The sequence below is a fragment of the Canis aureus genome, chromosome 9 (assembly GCF_053574225.1).
Source record: "Canis aureus isolate CA01 chromosome 9, VMU_Caureus_v.1.0, whole genome shotgun sequence".
NCBI lineage: Eukaryota > Metazoa > Chordata > Mammalia > Carnivora > Canidae > Canis > Canis aureus.
The window spans coordinates 59,635,960-59,655,882 of NC_135619.1; the positions used below are offsets into that span (position 1 = coordinate 59,635,960).

The 19,923-nt window shown below is 36.0% G+C and overlaps 1 long non-coding RNA gene across 2 annotated transcripts; it reads right to left on the minus strand.

Annotated features, from left to right (window-relative positions):
• Positions 1 to 9,674: 9,674 nt before the first annotated feature.
• On the minus strand, positions 9,675 to 19,349 carry LOC144320998 (uncharacterized). 2 transcript variants are annotated; one of them, XR_013386665.1, is made up of 4 exons: positions 19,227 to 19,349; positions 18,002 to 18,137; positions 17,019 to 17,171; positions 9,675 to 9,938 (listed from the first exon to the last, which is right to left on the minus strand). It is a non-coding gene; the product is annotated as an uncharacterized LOC144320998 (long non-coding RNA). The 2 variants fall into 2 exon arrangements; XR_013386666.1 differs by lacking the exon at positions 9,675 to 9,938 and adding an exon at positions 14,185 to 15,347.
• Between the last annotated feature and the right edge of the window lie 574 nt (positions 19,350 to 19,923).

Genomic DNA, 19,923 nt, shown 5'->3' on the forward strand with positions numbered 1-19,923 from the left:
AGCACTTGGCAATATACAGTTTTCTTATTTTCTCATGTGTACATACATTCCCAGGACTTCCGATCTGTGGGAACAAATGGTTCACATGAAATCCCTAGTCAAATTCCAATGTCTTATCCTCACCCTCAATGACACCAGCTGATCTAAGCCTCTTAGCCCACATGCTTCAGCTCTGCCTGGATGGATGTCTCCAGGTTTGTCAATGATGAGATATGAATCTACTCACGTTCTCTCCCTCTCTTTCTCTGTCTCTCTCTTTCTTTCTCTCTAACAAAACCTCTCCTGGCCACCTTGTGATTACAGAGCAGTGTTGACACATCATCATCAGAGCCACATGAGGGGTTGTCACTAATTCTTTGTCCCATAGGAACAAAGCTCTAATGTATCTTCCCAGGGGCCAAAGGATCAGACAAATTCTCTTTTCTTTAGTTCACAAATGGAAACTTTTTTTTAATAGAAACTGAGTCTAAGATTCAAAAAGTCACAGAGAAGTCATCCCACTGTTGTATAAAGGCTCTATCACCATTTAAACTCAGCTGAACCTTTCTGTTCTTCTGAGGCTCTTCCTCTTCTACTTTCATTCTTTTTATTTTTTTCCTTCAAGATTAAATTTCTTATACCTAACTAGGGAAGTAGCTTCAAAAAAGCCAATCAAACCAACACACATGTTCTATATATAGATATATACATGATATAGAAACATGATATAGTTTCTATTTCATGGCAAGGAAAAGTTTTGAAGAGATAAAGAAGAAATCGTATCACTGGAAAAGGCCTTTGGAAAAGTTCCTACAGTACATTTGCTAACAAGAGCTCTTTACTGGCCTTGGATGATTTACATTAATGAGTGTGAATCATGCCCTATTAACAGTGACCCACATGTATAAGATGTTTTTCCCCAGAGAATTGTAACTTAGAATTTCATAGGGGAGATTCATCACAGTGACAATTTTCCTTATGGGGACAGAGTCTGACAAGAGGTATGTAAATCTTATTTCCCTAAAACTTTCTAATATATCACTGCATGCCAAAAGACATAACACATCCTACAAATTAATAACAACAGCAACAACAACGACAATAATAATAGAGAAAGGAAGGAAGAAAAGAAAAATAATTTAATCCAACAGAATTGTATTTAACTTTATTTTTCCTTTTTTCTTTTTTTTTTTTTTTTAATTTGTAAAGAAAAAAAAAAACTGGTAAGAATGTGACATGAAAACCTGGGTAGAGGTTTCCGGAAGGCATTTTGGCTAATATTTTTAAGAGAGGATGACTTCCTGAGAGCTGTAATATCTCTAGCCCTAAAAAATGTCAAGATTGTTAGAAAGTAATCATATGTAAAATGCCCACCTCCTCCCCCATACACCCCCACCTACTGGAATGGGAAAGGGGGTTTCAAACAATAAGGAAAGAATAAGATAGGAAAACATATTTTCATCATATAACAAAGAGCCTCATAAACCTTCAGGAACCATGTACTAATAAACCTGTCCCCGTAATTTATTAATGAGGAAACATAAATGATAATTTCAGCAGTTTATGCAAAAGGATTAAAGTGACAATTTGCAAAGAATTAACAAAATAGGATCATGGGGGTTCATCAGTATGTGTGTTTCCAGAAGACAGGGAGATTGGAAAAGAAAAAGGGAATAAAAACTCCAGGGAAATATAGAAGTTGGATTTAGGCTTACATGAAAGATAGAACAATCTGGGCTAAATGTTGTTCTAAATATATCTGTGATTATGGTTTACAGCATTCATTCATTCCTGCATGCATTCATTAATTCATTTTTAAGGTAGGCTCCACACTTAATGTGGATCCCAAAGTGGAGCTTGAATCCACAACCCTGAGATCAAGACCTGAACTGAGATCAAGAGTCTGATGCTTAACTGACTAAGCCACCCAGAAACCCCTATTGCATTTATTTTTAAGTAATTATTCCTTTTAAAAAAGATCTTACTTATTTATTCATGAGAGACACACAGAGAGAGGTAGGGACATAGGCAGAGGGAGAAGCAGTCTCCCTACAGGGAGCCTGATGCAGGACTTAATCCCAGGACCTTGGGATCATGACCTGAGCCGAAGGCAGACACTCAACCATTGAGCCATTCAGGTTCTCCCTTTAAGTAATTTTTCCTTTATATATCTATATATATCAACTACTGTTAACCATCATGGCAGGATATGAGTTTCATTCGTCTTTGCATTTCTGATTCCTGGTATTATTCTGTATAAGTAGAGATGCTCCCAAGTATTATCACACTAATTCCAAGCCACCTTCTTTTGAACAGGGTTGTCTGCCTTTTGTTATCCACCGTAACCTTAGTCTTGTTTGTAGCATGAGGAACACAGAAGACATTCCATAAATATTTATGGAATGAGAAAAGAAATGAATGAATCCTAGCTTTCAGGAGAGTGGGTCATAAATGTCTGCAATAAAGTAATAAGATGTGAAACATGAAGGCTCATAAAATTAATTGAGGAACTTGAGATGCATACATTATGGGCAGCTCTACAGCAATGGGGACACTGCCCTTTCTTAAAAATGGGAAAAAAAAAAAAACGCAAAGGAAACTAATCCCTTAGTGTGTATCTACGATGGCCCCCACTCTATCACTGTCTTCTGCTCTGTTGTGAACAAATGAACGAGTAAAAGAATAACTAAGTTCCTACTCTGAGCCATTTTCCTCTCTCTGTAGACATCTTACAGCAGAGCTACATTGTGCCCAGTGTACTGCAATATGAGAAAGACACATTTTCCTAGGCTTCAAGAGAAAATATGATGAAGCACTAGGTTTGGGAGGTTTGAAGATGGATTCCCATGAGGAAAAAAATGTAGACATTAATCCTCCTTGTGCTAAAAAACAACCCAACTTTTTTACATGATTGACTGAATTAACAAGTAAAGGAACAAAGCTCAGAAAAGACACCTCACAACACTGAACACTCCCTTTGCTCCTTGTTTTGATGTTGAATATGTTGTAGAGCTTACATCATCTTTTACTATCACAACTTGTAAGTGTGCATCCAGTTGTCAGTCTATGGGTTAGAAATAGAGATAGAGGAGAATGTGAACCCAAATATCAATTCTCAGTTATATCACCCCCTTCCTCCATCTCCCTTCTTAGTCTATCCCATTCCTTTCTTGTCTCCATGGATCAAAGTGAAGCACATACACTTAGCAGCTGAGATAATTTTATTTATTGATCCACTGACTTTAGACACTTGGACTAGCAGCTCCATTAGTAGCTGCAACTGGGTACTCCTCTGAGCCCAGAATTCTAAAGAAGAGACACTTTAGACCAACATGTAAATTGCCTGGAGGGAGGCAAGAGACTGGTACATCCATTACTCCCATTATTGGCCAATTTGTCAGTAACTCAGAAAGCAGAGCTGCTCCATTTCAAGTCAGAGGAGACACAAGATGGTCCCCAAGGCAAGAGGAGAGGAGATGAATTGGAAGAAATTGATTTGTGACTCAAGGCCAATTGACAAAGTTACATAGCAAAGGGAGCCCTACAGCCCTCCAAAAGGTGTAAGAGAGGAGAGAAAAGAAAAAAAGTATTTGCATCCCCATAAATAATGCAAATATGGAAGTCTCTGTTCTTTCATCCTGTGTGGGTGCATGTGTGTCCTTTAATCCCCACAGTATTTATGTAGAACTGGTCTCAGTAAAAGAAAATTCAACTGAAGATTTTTGGTTCAAAGACTAAAGGAGCAGGTGAGGTGCATTTAGTTTTGATCTTTGACAACAACAGCTACCAACAGAATATCAGAGGGAATGAATGAAGACATCCTGCTGAGATGGAAATACACACACACAGCGTCACACACACCTGGAATAACCCAGTTGCTGCTACGTTAAAACCCAAATCCTCTCCTCATTATAAAGGAGCTCAGGTCTACAAACTAGTTTGCTTGCCCACACCTTGTTTTATCTGGCACTGGTCCCTGAACAAAAATCAATCTCCAATTCCTTTTAATGTTTAGCACTAAATCCAGAAAGTAAAACAAAACATGGGAGTCTCACATTTATTATGGAACCTCTTTTATCTGGCTGGAGGGCAGCCTTCTAATCAAGGGAATGAATAAACAGTCATTTACTTTCAGGCAATAGAAGAGACAGCTCAATCTTCTTGAAGGCAAGCACACCAAATGGGCCTCCAATTTGTAAATCAAAACATTAGCAGCTTGTTAATCTAGCCTGGCAATTATTAAGATGTAAAGAAGTTTTTATTACTGTGTTATTAATGGAAGTTATAGGTAGGAGCAAACTACTTACCTTTCTTTCTCTGTGCAAGAAAAATATCTAGTAACTGAAACTACAAGATCTTTTTTTGGAGGGGTGGGCTGACACTTAGTGTAGCTATTAAAAAAAAAAGTGTATTTTCTTGTTTCTCAAATACAAAAAGGAAAAACAGAAAAAAAAAGAAAAGAAAAAGTCCACAACCTGAACAACAAAAGTATTTACCATTTTGCCCCATCATTTGTTCAGATATATGGTATCCTGATAGAATGGGCAGAAAGTATGGGATTGGTTGAGGTTGTCACGTCCAAGCCATGTAATGTTAACACTGTATTATACTTGACAGGCAGACTGAAGGACACACACACACACACACACACACACACACTCCATCCTGGGTATATTTAGAGCAAACCATTTCTTGTGCTCTCATCTTCATTATAGCTGGTTCTTTGCCCACAGCAGCAATTCAAATTGGCCAAAGTGAGGGATCCCTGAGTGGCTCAGTGGTTTAGTGCCTGCCTTCAGCCCAGGGCGTGATCCTGGAGACCCGGGATCAAGTCCCACATCGGGCTCCCTGCATGGAGCCTACTCCTCCCTCTGCCTGTGTCTCTACCTCTCTCTCTCTCTCTGTCTCTCGTGAATAAATAAAATCTTTAGAAAAAAATGGCCAAAGTAGAAAGCACCCTTTATCTCATAGCAGGCAAAAAAATGTGAATCTTTATATTTCTTGTGGTAGAAATACAAGGATATCGGATGTTTGGATACAACCAACTGGATACTCAGATTTTTGGTTTGGAAGGTCTTTCTGATGTGGCTTTCATTTATGCTGTCATTTAACCTAACTTAAAATAGCTCCATGTTCATTTTTACTCATTTACTTTTCTCCGATTTATTATACTCAATGAAGCTGCAGGCCAGGCCACTAGTGGTTGACTGAAGATGTCTGCTTTATGTATTATCTGATAATTTTTAAAAGTTCTAAAATGTGATGTTTTAGAAAGGTACTAGCAGAGTACAGAAGCCAGTATTTCTACAATTTCATGGTAAAGAAAGACTTTATAAACAAAGCTTCCCTGTCAGAAGCCAAGATGAAGAAAAAAAAATCAGTTGATTTGATGAATTGGCATTCCACAAACAAATGTAAAATATAAACTCTGAAGACATTTACACTAAGGTGGAACTGATACCCTTCACAGAATGAAAGCTCCTTAAAGTGGTTTCTGAAAATGATGGACATCTCTGCTATTGTGTGTTCAATAGGATTACTGTCTATTTTTCCTTTATGCTGTGAGGGCCCTGCTGAAATCCTGGAGCAAAACCTCCTACCAAGAGAGTAGGTATGGAAATATGGAAGGATAATTGCTGTCAATGTTACAGCTTAACACTGTCCTGGGTATAACAGCTGGAGTACGGTGTATACACATATCAAACCACCAAGATGTACCCTTTGTCAATTATACCTCAATAAAGCTTCAATGTAATAAGAATCCTGAGAAATTTATACATGATATAAAAATACAAGGTATTTTACGATAATCCCCCTATTCTAGCCATCTTATTCATTTTTTTCTGCTCTCACTATTAGATTCCTCCAGGTCCACCAATTTCTCGCACAACACTATACAAAATTCACTCCCTCAAAAATAAGTAAAATCTTTTAAAATTTCAAAAGAGAATAAATAAATGATAAGTGATGAGTGAAAAACTAAAGTAAGGGGCATCTGGCTGGCTCAGTGGTTGAGCATCTGCCTTTGACTCAGGTCATGATCCCGGGCTCCCGGGATTGAGTCCCCACAGGGAGCCTGCTTCTCCCTCTGCCTATGTCTCTTCCTCTCTCTGTATGGCTCTCATGAATAAATAAAAAAAATCTTAAAAAAAAAAACTAAAATGAAATTTGAAAAAAATTATTTTGCATTTTATATAATTGAATCCCTGTACAACACAGCTTCACTTTATTTGGCCTTGGCATTTAGAACCAATCCCCTTAAAAGTGTAGGCTTCTTTTTCAGGAGCCACCTGCTTCTAGTGTCAGCAGGCCACACAGTACAATCTCTATACCAGATCCAATTTATTTTTTTCTATTGTTAGAGGAATTCCTTTGTAGATTTAGGTGGATATTGAGGAGGGAGGGGCAGGCAACATTAGACACACAGAGAATAGAAGGCAGCTCCTCATGTAATATCTTCGCTTGCGGGCTTGTCAACTTTCCCAGGAAATGCCAGGGAAGAGGGGATGGGCCTCCATTACTTTTGAGACCTCCCGTGTTATCATCCTCTAGTTTGGGTGGATCTTTTTTAGTCTCTTTCTCTCTCTTTGTATTTCCTCATTCTATTTCTAAGAAGTTTTACATGATCTTTCCAATGAGTTTAAGCATTAAAAATAACAGGTTACAAAAGCAAGTTCATATAAGTATCCCCTGGTCACACTTCAAAAAAGCCAAAACCAATGAGAGTCACTATTAAGCTATTTTTTTTTTATTATGTCACCTTGTTATCTCATAAGCCCAGTAACATCAGTCATGTGAATACACAGCTGTGCGTTGCCTCTCGTAATGGGTCGTGTTACAGGTGTCCACTATTTTGTTCTTCTATTATGAATGAGCTGTTTGCAAAATAGTGAAATATGAAAAGTGCACCTGCCGAGCCACTTTTCCCCATTTTCAGTGCATTTTAACCGTCTTTCTCCACACCTGTTCCTCTTTCCTCCTCAGTGGCACCAGGGCTTCCCAGACCCTTTCCTTTAATGAAGGAAACGGTTACAAGTGGATTTATGCTACAACGTTAGAATTGGTAATATTTATTCCCCTTCTGTGCACACCTAGAAAGGATGAGGCTTAGCCAAAAGGACATAATGTTTACCTAATGGTAGACTCCAGGCACAGTGGCATTGATCATGGCATTCTGCAATCACTATTCTTGACCCTTCACACTGGGACCCATCTGCCTATTTTTGAATACACTGTTAGAAAGATGTGTTGAAAAATCAAGTTCCTGGCAAAGGAGAAAGCTACGTCTATTAAGCAATGCTTCCCAGCAAGAGTTCCTCCAAGCTGATAAGTAGGTTGGCTCCTTGAAAGCCTTCTTATGGTCCATTAGGCAGCATTAGCATCCCCAGAGAAGTAATGCTCACTGATGATCACATTGTTGATACAATTAAGATCCCCACAACTGGGGGCTTTAAATACCTATTGTTGTTTTTTTTTTGTCATTTCCTGAAATTATTCTTTTTTGATATTTTTCTAAGCATAAGGTTCACAAAAAGGTGAATGTTAATCGCAACATGTAAGAAAAAATCCCTTAGCTCATTATGTGTGATGAATATATGAAAAATAGGCTTAAACTCCTGCCAGAAATGTTTCTTGTGACTTTATAGCTAATTATGATAACTTCCAGAAAAGGAAAAGAGATAACTTTGAACTTAGTAACTTAGTGCCTTTTGTAAGTAACCTCAACCTAGGAAATCTTGCTCTTATAAATTTAAACATACTGCATTTTCCTGACTTACATACCTATTAAATCATAACTTTGATTCAGCATTATTTTGTTAGCATTCTACTATTCACGTAGCTAGTAATATGAGTAAGTTCATACCTCGTAGGAGTCAATGGAGACGTTGAATGTTTAAGTACCTAAGGACTCAATTTGTGATTAATTAAAATAGTTTTTGTAAATATATTAAAAGGAAAAGACAAGTCTCTTTTTTTTATATATTCTCGCTTTCTTTAAAAATCTATTCACCACATAAAACCTAGTACAGCATCAACTGAATTTTCATAAAATTTTATGCTGAAGAAAATAGAGTCAAAAACGCAGATTCTTTTCAAAGACTGAAAATCATGTTCAGCTGTATTTGCATTTTAAATATCAAATGTTCTGCTCATTTTACTCAATACTTTCCTTTTAAAGGGATTAAGATATTTAAATAAGTTCATGAAATAACCTTATACAGTAAGGCTGCAATTGATGAATGATTTTCAGAGTAAAAATTGATTGGATTAGGAGCTTTTCAACCTAATGAAGACTTAATCTTTTTATGAATTGTTTCTTATGTTCTCTAGGGAAACTTTGATCAATATATAGAATTGAACTCATGTCTATACAATTCCAAATCAGTTATAATTTCTGTTTCAAATAAATTTGGGGCATATATATATATGTATATATATATATATGGTACTTATAGTTCTTCATAATTGATATGATTCTACCCTGGGAGTCATCTGTTAGTATAGATTAGCTAAATATTAATTTGTCTTTAGGCAGAAACTAGTTGAATAGTTGAATATGTATATACACATATATGAAGCTTTTCAATAATTGTTTGTCACTGTGCAGACAGTTTTAACAAGTGCTCAACTGCCCCGGCCTTTGCACCATCTTTGGCTACTTCAAGGGAAAAACAAATACAGTAACACAATGAACGATAATGCATTACGCATTTCAGTCTATTGTTTTAGCTTTTGTTGGCTTGCTCCTTGCCAAGATCAACATACAGGACCTTTTAAGTTGCCAAGTGAAGTGCTGACAGAGAACAAATTGCCATCCTACGTTTCAGCATGCATCACTGTTCACGTAAACCCAAGCTTCTCCTTCTTTTTCATGTCGGGTTTAAACCCAAGGCTGAACATAAACTAATACACTAGAAAGTGTGACAAAGAGGACGCTTACGCTTCCAACACAGCAGTAGGCATAGAGCACATGCTCTACAAAAACCCATAAATGCCGTCTTTACATTTGATGGTATTCCATTGACATGTATCATCATATGACATCTACCATATAAATATTAAAATGTTTTCACAGCTACTCATTCATGATGCATAGAAACAGTTCATTCCCAAGCCACACACCTCTCCCTTCCCAGCACTGTCTCACTCTTCTAAATCTGGCATTTGATCTACTGACCTACTTTTCTGTAGCCATGTGTGGAACACACCTGTTCTTGGCTCTTCAGGAAGTATTTGGCTTTACTTAAAACCAGCTCTGATAGAGCTGTCGCTGTGATCTCTTAGGAAAGATGAATTCTAGGGCTTGCTGGCCTCTTGGCCAAGTTTATTACTGATAATAAATCACAATTCGGCCACCTACTCCCTAGGTCTTCTCTCTTTTTTGATAGTCTCCAGTAATCCTCTTTGACCCTCACTGGCATGATGCTCAAGATTTAATAGGGCTTGCTCCTGCCTGATTCACACTGAGGACTCATACTAATTTCATTGTACAAGTTCACGCCTATGTAGAATTAGTTGAAGGATTCTGAAGTGTTAGAGCAGGTTGTCAAATTAGTGGAATTTGAGTAGGAGTTATGTGAAAGAAACTAAATGAGAAACAAATTAAGAAAAAAACATCATTTATTACCTGTATCTTCTTCACATATATGAAAATTTTAAAACAGGATTATTTCATTTTGAAGATGTCCTCTTACTTAAACTTCTATCTTATATTAACGTTGACTGGTGGGATATCATATATTTCCTCAGTTGTTTTATTCTTTTTTTTTTTAAGTATTGTTAACATCTACAATCTTTAGACTCTCATGTGGTCGGTGGACTTCTTTAGAGCTGCTGTGGATTAGAAATGTTAGTCGTCTATACAACACTTCTTTGTCCATTTTTCTGTTCAGCAGGATTTTAAGCTGCATCTCCTTACTGGTTCTTGACATATTCTAAGGGAAGTAAGTTTTGTCAACCTAAAATTACAAATACAATGATGGTATTAGATCCAGCATCACATAGCTCAAAATAAAGACTTTATCTTCTAAATCTAGTATTTTGATTTACTAAGTTACTTTCCTTTTGCTTGGCAAAGATCAATCCAAAGCCAAATACTTTGGGATATATTAATCCAAACTCTTGCTTGTCTATCCAAATGCATTTCTGCTCAAAAAAACAATGTAATCCTGTTCAAGTTAAACTAACAATCATGTACTCAAGAAAAATAGCTCTCTCCCCAACCATAGAGGATTTACTCTGATGAATCTGTTTATCTAATTCCCCATTTCTAGTGATTGTGAGAGGGTGATCCTCTAGTGCAAATGAAACTAGGAAAAGCCTGCTCGAAGTTTCTGGGAAGATTTTCCACCTTTATGAGAGAGACAGAGAGAGACAGAGAGAGAGACAGAGGGAGCATGAGCAAGTATATGAGAGCAGGGTAGGGCAGGGGAGAGAAAGAGAGAGAGGGGAATGTGAAGAGAAGCAACTGTCTCTACTTTCTTCATTTTTCTTCCTCCCTTTGACTATTGTGCTGGAAGCTTCAAGGCTTTGCAAGCATCTTCCAAGGATGAATTGAAGCCAAGTAATTGGTGGGGGTGGGTGAGGTGGGGAAGCTGGCCTGCACATCATCTACCTGGTGAATTAGGCAATCCAATGAAGCTCCTATATTTGCACATCTGGCAAAGTAGTTTTTATTTGTTTGTTTCATTTTGGTTTTGCTGAAGCCAAAAGATACAATCTTTAGAGATCAATCAAAAGGTGAGATATTCAAATGTCTGTATTTTAAAGCCCTCTGTGGGAAACTTGTAAATGTTTATGAAACATAATGCAGGGGAAGTCCAGTGCTGAGAAATTAACTTCTCTTACAACATGTGGAGGTTATTTTCCAAGAAATCTATAATTCCAATACAGGAGAACTATTCAAGTTACCTTGGTGTAAAATACAGAACCAGTGGAGTGCCTGAGTGGCTCAGTCAGACCCCCCCAGCCAGGATCCTAGAATCGAGTTCCTCCATCTGGCTCCCTCCTCAGTGGGGAGTCTGCTTCTCCCTCTCCCTCTGCTGCTCCCCCTCCTCTCCCTCTGGGCTCTCTCTTACTCTCTCTCTATCTCAAATAAATAAATAAAATCTTAAAAATAAATAAAATACAGAACCAGTTACCACTTGTGTGGTAGCCTTGATTTGACTCATGCCTTGACTGTAGAACTCATCTTGCTTTGTTGTAAAGAGAACATCTGTTTGTCTTCCTGAGTGGTCTGTAAGCTACTTGATATTTTTACAACTGAAGTAGCTTTCTTTTGGTGTATTCTCTGAAATTGAAATAAGCTGAAAAGCCATATATATTTAAAATCTTTCTACAGACTTCTCCCTCCCCTATTTTGACTATGCAAAACATAGGCAAAAGCTCATTTATAGAGTTATATATATATATATATATATATGTATGTATATATATATATATATATATATGTATGTATATATATATATAAATGTTAATGGGAAAGCCCTATGTTACCTTGTCTCAGGACTTAGTAAGTAGGATTGGAAATCAGAATAATTTTGGTGAACAATCAAAGGTATTTCTGTTGACCGGTCAGTTTTGAGAACTATTTAGCTTAAGCATAGAGAATAACAGATTTCCTTCAGAAATTCTAGATTGTTGCCACTAATATATTAATTGAAAATTAGAAAGATTGTCAACAATGAATGCCATTCTTTCTAGTGTCTCAGATGAAATCAAACACAACCCCACACTCAGCAGCTCCAGTTACATTACAGCAGGCCTTCAGGACCCTTCTTATTCTGTTTATCTTGTTAGCTTTCATATCATTTTCTCTCAGCATGCACTTACCTCACTGTCAGTTTAATGGATTTCCAATTGGGAAAGTGCAATATTCAGAACTACCAAAAGCTGGTCATTTAAGAGGTATGCCTGTTGGAAGATTTCACTTCTAATCCTCTAATCTTCGAAATATCAATGAGAGTGACTTAAAGCCCAAGGGGCAGTTATACCTTCAGTTACTCCCTAAGACTGTGTCTATTTAGGGCAAAGTGAACTGAAAATCCATCAGAGAAGAAAAATAAGGGCCATTCGCAGCCAGAAAGTTCATTATCATGATATTTTTCTGTGATGCTTCTAAATTATATTCATGGATGGATCTGAATTCTTAAGTTCTCCATTCAGCTCAAGCTCCTGTAGCCAGGTAAGATCATTTCTAGAATAAAGGTCTCAGTGAAGACCATCAAGATATATTGAAGTGAATGGAAAGTTGTAGTTACAATATTTTATGCAAATAGCCCCTCCTGAGTAACTTAAATTCTGGTCATCAACTAAGGCAGGCAGCCTCCTGCAAGAAAAAGGATATGGTCACAGGGATTAGATTCCTGGGCTCTGCAAAGCAAGTCACTTAATTTTTCTGAGCCTTAGTTTTTAATCTAAAAAAACAGAAATGATAATAGTCTTAGATGATCTTTTTGATGACAAACAAAAAACATCCATAAAGAAGTGTTTGGTCTGTGATATGGTAAGTAGCACACTATAAAAGTCAGCTCACCTCTCTGTAATTATTAATAGTTACTCTATTTTGAAATGATTTGGTGGAAGTATAACTCTATCATTGTATGTCGTATGACCAAATTAACATAAAAACCTAAATCTAAAGTGGCAAAAAGAATTAGCAGAAGATACAAAAACAGCAAAAGAATAGCATACATACTAGGTAATTTTATCTGTTCCTGAAGAATTCATTAAAAGTTCAACCATTTAAAAAAAAAAAAAAAAAAAAAAAAGTTCAACCATTATTCAGGAACTCTACTCATGATTTGAATTCTCGGATAGTCATTTTCTGGGTTAAAGCAACTTAATGAATTTATTATTCTATTTTTCTTAAAATTGTGAGTATGCTTACCCATAAACTTTCTTTTCTTAGCTATTATTAAGTAATAGTTTTATATAACTAGTAAATTATTAAAAATAACAATAGGGGAAATAAAGCCAGACACAATTAAACATGTTGGAAGACTTTGTGGGATATCTCCCATAACTGAGAAAATTACTGAACCAAAACTACCTGTCATTGATCAAGTAATCATAAATTAGATTCTTAGCAAGAAATAATCACCTAAGGAATACAACTGAGGACCTTGAGGGATGAATCTAGTTTATATGGCCATATTTGAAGTATGATGACATTTTAGGCAGAGGGATAAGCATGAAGAAAAATAAATCCCGGAGTTGCAAAATTCCTTAGTATTTTTATTGAAACTTACGGGCAAGAACAAGGCTACTGAGGTTGATTCAGGCTGGACCATAAGAAATCACTCAAGGAATAGGCTAATAGAAATTTACAGAGTGGTTTGAGGAACATTTTGATTTACAAAGTGATAGTAAGTTCATATACTGATGTGCAGAAAAGGAGGGATATACAGATTAAAAGTCTATGAATTGACGGTGGGTGGGAGGATGGGTGAAACAGATGATGAGGATTAAGGAGCACACTTGTCATGAGCACCACGTATTATATGAAACTGTTGAGTCACTAAATTGTACACATGAAACTAATATTACATTGTATGTTAACTAACTGGAATTTACCTGAAAACTTTTTAAAAACTATAAATTGAACTGTGTAAAAATTTTAAAAAGTAAAAATAGAGATTTGAAAAATATTTTAACATATATGGTAGACATATTTCCAAATAAACGGCTCTGAGAAATCTATAGAACAATGATTTTTTAAATGCACTGAAAAATAAGTGGCCAATATTTATGAGAAAAATTCATCAGATAAAACATGAAAATTATAAATAATCACATGAGGAATTTAAACCAATCATTAAATCAAAGCAGTATATATTTTTTTATTTTTTAGGCTGACAAAAAATTATTTCAATGACAATATGATATATCAATGAAGGTTCAAAGAAAAAGCAATGTCACACAGATTTGGAAGTGAGATACATTTTTCCATTACAAAAAGAAATTGATTACTATGTATCAAATTGTTCACTATTTCCCTCTAGCCCAAGCAATACTAAATGCAGGAATTTGTTTTAAGAAAATTATTACAATTGTATCCAAGGATCTCATCCTTAAAGATGCTTGTTATATTGTTATTTAATAATGAAAACTTAGAAGTATGGAAAATGGATTTGAGATAGGGACATTAAATGCAATAGATACTAGATTATAGAGAATAGTAACTCACATAAACTATGATACAAATAGTTCTAGAATTTTGCAAAGTGGTGGCTCTTTATTGAGATAATATTTATATAAATTATTGATATATATACACACACATAGAAAAGAGAATTATGTTTATACATTAAAATTGATGCTATGAAAATGTTATTAATATAAAAGTACATTAATAATGTATCAAACTGGGTGGCTTAGTCGGTTAAGTATCCACCTTCAGCTCAGGTCATGATCCTGGGGTCCTAGAATGGAGTCCCATGTTGGGTTGCTTCTCCCTCTCCCTCTGCCCCTCCCCATGCTTGTGCTCTCTCTCTCCCTTTCTCTCTATCAAATAAAGAAAATCTTTTAAAAAATAATATATCAGTTTTAAAATGCAGCTTACAAGATAATGTATACATTCTTCAAAAATGCAGTTAAGACAAATATATATAGATAAAGCATACACACACATTCAGCACAAAAGTCTATAAATAGATACAGATTATTTTTAAAAGTCTTATGGGCAGTAGATTTGTTTTCATTTTATGTTTTTCTGCATTTTCCAAATGCACATTTTATTCATATAAGATTTCTTAAATTATGAAGATGAAATAATGGGCAGTCATAGGAATAGAATAAATCAATCAAAATATCGAACATTTTTCCCTTATTTTCATTAGAGATTATGTTTACTGAATTAGGACAATATCAATTGGAGTAAAAGCCAGGATGTGAGCAGGAGAGAATTTTATAGAACATTCTTTTGTAAAGGTACAAGAGAATCTAGATTTGGAAATTTGCAGATATAGAACTCTGGTGGCAAAAGGTTTTGAGTTTTTTCCTAAAACTTTTAGGAAATTATTTGAAATCCAAAGTCTATAAGAAGATGCCAATTTATAAAGGTTTTTTTCTTTTTTTTTTTTTTTTTTTTTAATTTGGTACACTGATATGTTGTCAGGCCAGCTTGGGTGAATATGCAAAGTTTATTTACATTTTTAGAAGAAATAAAAGTTGCATTTTCCATTCTGTGTTGTCTGAAAGGTTCATATCCCAAGTTCACCATCTCAGCTTACAGACAACAGAGGCTCTTGTTCAATGGAGTCAGAGTGCAAATTCCAATAGCTTTGATGTAGTGGTGTCAGTGAGGTGGAGAGACTCACTGAATAAAATTTCCTCAAGGGGATCTCAATTAGTCTTCTCTGGAAGCCCTAAGAAAAGTCAAAGAGAAATTCTCTAATTGTAAATTTAAATCCTCCTGACAGGCCTTTCAAATAGGAGAAGCTTGTTTCTTGTTTTAGGATCGTCACCATCTCTCTCAATTTTCAAGTTCCTGTCTCAAAAGGTACAATTGTCTCTTAGAGTGAGTTATATTTGAATGGACATTTTTATGAGGTGATTACCTAAGGATCTTCTCTCCAGCCCTCAGCCCCAGAAACACACACACACACACACACACACACACGAGTACATATCCTAGACAGCCTAAATTTTCTTAACTCTAACCTTTAGTTTTCAATGGAAAAAAGAAATTGCAGAGCAAATGACCCTTTTATCTTCAAATGTGTAAAAACATTACAGTAAGCTCCATCTTGATGTTTCTTCTATACAAATACAATAAATGCTTTTTTTTTTTTTTTGGATGACAGTAAGGCTTGAGTTGGAGCACAAATGAATTCTTGTCACAGAAGAAATGACCTTGATACAAATGTAGTGTCCGAGTAAACTATTGGGCAAGCTATCTTAGAGATACAGGACAGAAACATTTAAGAGTGAATTAAAATGCTTGCATTGTATGGTTTATTAAATCCATTTGAAATGCATGCTGCAAAAGTCTGAGAAAAGAGAGAGAAAGAAAGAGACCGGGCATAAGTTTGTACACACTGAGGGGGCCTGGGACAAATAACACACCCATTGTACCTGAGGGTTGCAAGGGAGTCGGCCTGGGCACAGTTGTAGCTCACCAATTAACTGGCTGAGCAGCTCTGGGTTTTACATGCTTCTTGGGCAAGAGGACACTTGGCACCACAAAGGTTGTCTCCAGTGGGAAGCTTAATGAAGATTTCCCTGATTATTGTGTGTCTCATGTGCCTTATGTATATTTAGTGTGTCATAAATATTCAGTGCTCAGATACCTCATGTATATTTAATGCGTGATGAACATTCAGTGTCTCTTTCATTTAGAGCCTCATGTGGATTCAGTCTCTTTAGCATTTCATGTATATCGGGACTCATTTTGTCCTTTATCCCTTTCTATGTTCACACATATGTACTATGCAACAACTAACCCCTCTTCTGAGTTTCATCAGACCGATCTGTTTCCTTTGTCCTCAAGAGCAAGTTTGAATAGTCTCAATCAATACGACATATGCACATTACAGATTAAAAATAATAGGTGCATTGCTCTGGGCCAAAATATAAGATTAAGTGTCTTCTTTTTTTGTTAAAACCCTTAAAATATAAGGGAGTCATCTTATACTATGGTTTTTATAGCACAATTCTTTCTCAGTTGCTTTCTTTTAGGCAACAACATGTCATCTGGAGAAAAAAAAATGCCGGAGAATCTACAAAGTGTCATTAGTGTGGTAGGTTTCTGTGGTTCATCTGAACAATTCACACATATATGTGTACATGCACACACATGCCTATGTACAGAAGATTCAAGCTGCTTTCATTGTTAGTAGCAGTCCTTGTTGGGGTGACTTCCATATGAGATGTCAAATTAATCATGCTTCTTTTAAAAGCTATGCAAAGAAATACAATAGGGGCTTATATTGTACAGGTGACAAATCTACAACTGCAAAGTGAATGGGAAGAAATGTCAGAATATCCTGCAAAGGAGGATGTGTTTGCTCAGACAACATTCTCAGTAGCAACATCACCCACAGTGTTAGAAGGGGCATAGGTCAAAAAATAGAAGAAAGAGAGTGTGCTCGGAGCAAAGAGAATAATGCAGTCACAAGGCGATCTTAGCCTTGAAGAAGACACTGGTGGCCAAAATTCACATTAAGAAGTTGAAAAAATTCTTCTATTATCTGAAACAATAGAAAAAAATCCAAATTATACCAAATAAGATGTGATTTGATATATGTTACTCAAGCATAGAGTAAATATTCTAAGGGCACATGAGATGATTTCATACATATTTTTAAATGTTTACATATTCAAGTTGACCAAAAATTTTCTCTTTCTAGATCCCACTAATGAAAATGAAGATCATAAAATAATTCATTTTTAAAAAGGAAAAAAAAAGAAAAAAAAAGAAAATGAAGATTGCCTTATATTCAAACTCACCTTAAAATCAAACTGCAAAGTTATTCTCAGTGTGATATATAATCATTATAGAACTCAAGAATAATGTGAAAATCTATGAAACAGATTTCAAAAAGTGCCACCATCTATTAGCCACTGTCAAAAGTTTGTGATTTTCTCCAGACATTTTTTCTAAACATATTTACATTTATGAACTTAGTATAAAATGCATATAGACATCTACACATGTATCTGTATGTGGATGTATTTATGTAGTGATTTTCACCATGTAACACAACTAACAACTAAGTTCATTTTGCGCAAAGACAAGGTGTGTACCTCACCATAAAAAGCATGAAAAAGTGGTTTGATTTTTGCATGAATATTTAAAAAAATAATTGTGAAACTCCACTTAACACTTTATTTAAGCTCCTCAAAGTCGTGCTGCTTTCCTAGGTTTATTGCTGACAAAATGATTTGATTAATATTTTTTTCTGTGTAACTGTACCACGTGTATTCTTGTGTTCTAGGCAAACAAAACATATTAAACTTTACTGAAAGTGTGGAACTAAGTAGCAATATTTTTATTTTAAAAATATTATATTAGGGACACCTGGGTGGCTCAGTGGTTGAGCATCTGACTTCGGTTCAGGTCATGATCCCGGGATCCAAGGATCGAGTCTCACGTCGGGCTCCCCGTAGAGAGCCTGCTTCTCCCTCTGCTCGTGTCTCTGCCTCTTTCTGTGTGTCTGTCATGAATAAATAAATAAATTATTTTAAAAATATATGTTAAATGGCCTCAGGGAATTCCAGTAAAAAATATTGCTATTGATAATATGCATTATGTATCTATACAATTTAGATATATTTTAAAGTGTCAGAATATAGCCTGCAACCTCAAGTAGTTGTAATATTCTTCCTAAAGTTTAAAAAATACCAATTAATTTTAATGTGCACAAACTGCTTTTCAAGTAATAAGAATCTCTCTCTGAACATCCTTTCTTATTAGTAGTTACATCAATCTTCAAATACCATTGTTCTCTTCAAAACTGTTAACCCTCAGGCTATACATTCACATTTGCCTCCAAAGTATGTAAAAAGTACTTAAAACTTCCAATTTCTTCTAGACAGCTGTCAGTATATACCAGTGTATTTGAGGAGGTATAAATATCAACATTTAGCCATTCAAACATACATACTATTATTTTCAAACTGACAATGCATAAGATTTGGGTATAAAACAGAAAGAATATGCTAAAAGACAATATCCTCCCTATTCCGTTCGGGAGTCCAGGATCTTTCATGTATCTAGGTCAAGGATTATTCTCTCTGGGTTTGGCCCTGAAACAATTCTGAACATTATTAAACCCCATACATTCTGGCATAACTGCCCATGTCCACTCCAAGAAGGCACAGAAATGAAAAAAAAAAAAAAGAAATTAGGCTTCAGATGCATCTAACAGAGAAGGCAGAGGGATCTGTGAAAAATGCCTCACTGCCATGTGACTTTGTCCATGTGGCAACTACTGATACTGTTTATCAAGGATTGCCCTCAACGGTGTTCAGAAGAGCCCACTTTATGGATGCTAAGTCAGCCTCTCAAGTCTGCAGGATTGAGTTCAAGACTGCTCAAGGATGTCATCAAAGGTTTTCAGTGAAGGATGGAATTTTTGTGATAAATGTGGAAGGCATAAATCATCTGTGCTCCTTTGTAAGGAGCTCCTCTAAAAACTGCCACAGCAATTCAGAAGTGATTTTTCCAGTAAGAAGTCCAGGACACAGCAAGCAGGTTGAAACATGCAGAATGTCTCAGAAAGTTAAGAGTGCAATTTGCTCACCTGGCTTGATCTCAGGAATGATAGAACACATTGACTTCCAATTACAAAGACACAGGTTCATCAGTCCAACACCCTTTCATGCCATCCCCCCACCCCCCGCCCCATCAAAGTGCCTACTAGAACGTTCCTTTGTGGATAGAATATAAGGACCATGAAAATTCATGCCAGTTGATGATGTGGAAGAATGAGTAACTCCTCCTTACTTCTATCTTCCACTGAAAACAAATGTCCAAATCAATAATTTGTAAGACTAGATGTAGGTGGTCACATATGAGGAATTGAATTTAGGATGAGTCAGTTGCCAAATGTCCATGTCCACTTGAGAATCATGAAATTTGAGAAACAGTAGAAGTGTGCCAAAACAATGGTACCCAGATCCTGTAACTGGGGGAAGCAAATCAATCTCTTCATGCAGTATCTTTAAAACAAGTGCCTGCCCGTAGGAAGTGCTCAGTCAGCATTAGATGTTACATTTAGCGTTGTGGATGTTGAATTATGTAGTGAATGTTGTTTGTGTTGCTTATATTCTTTATGTTGACTGGTGATGTTTATGTTGCTTTATCTGATTTTGTAGCTTTAGAAACAAGTAGTCCAGGAGGATGAGTTTCATTCTGTTCCCAGTCTCTATAATCTCAGTAAACTCTAAAACAAGCACCAAGAAATATAGCATAATCCTTTAGGAAATATAATTGGGTAG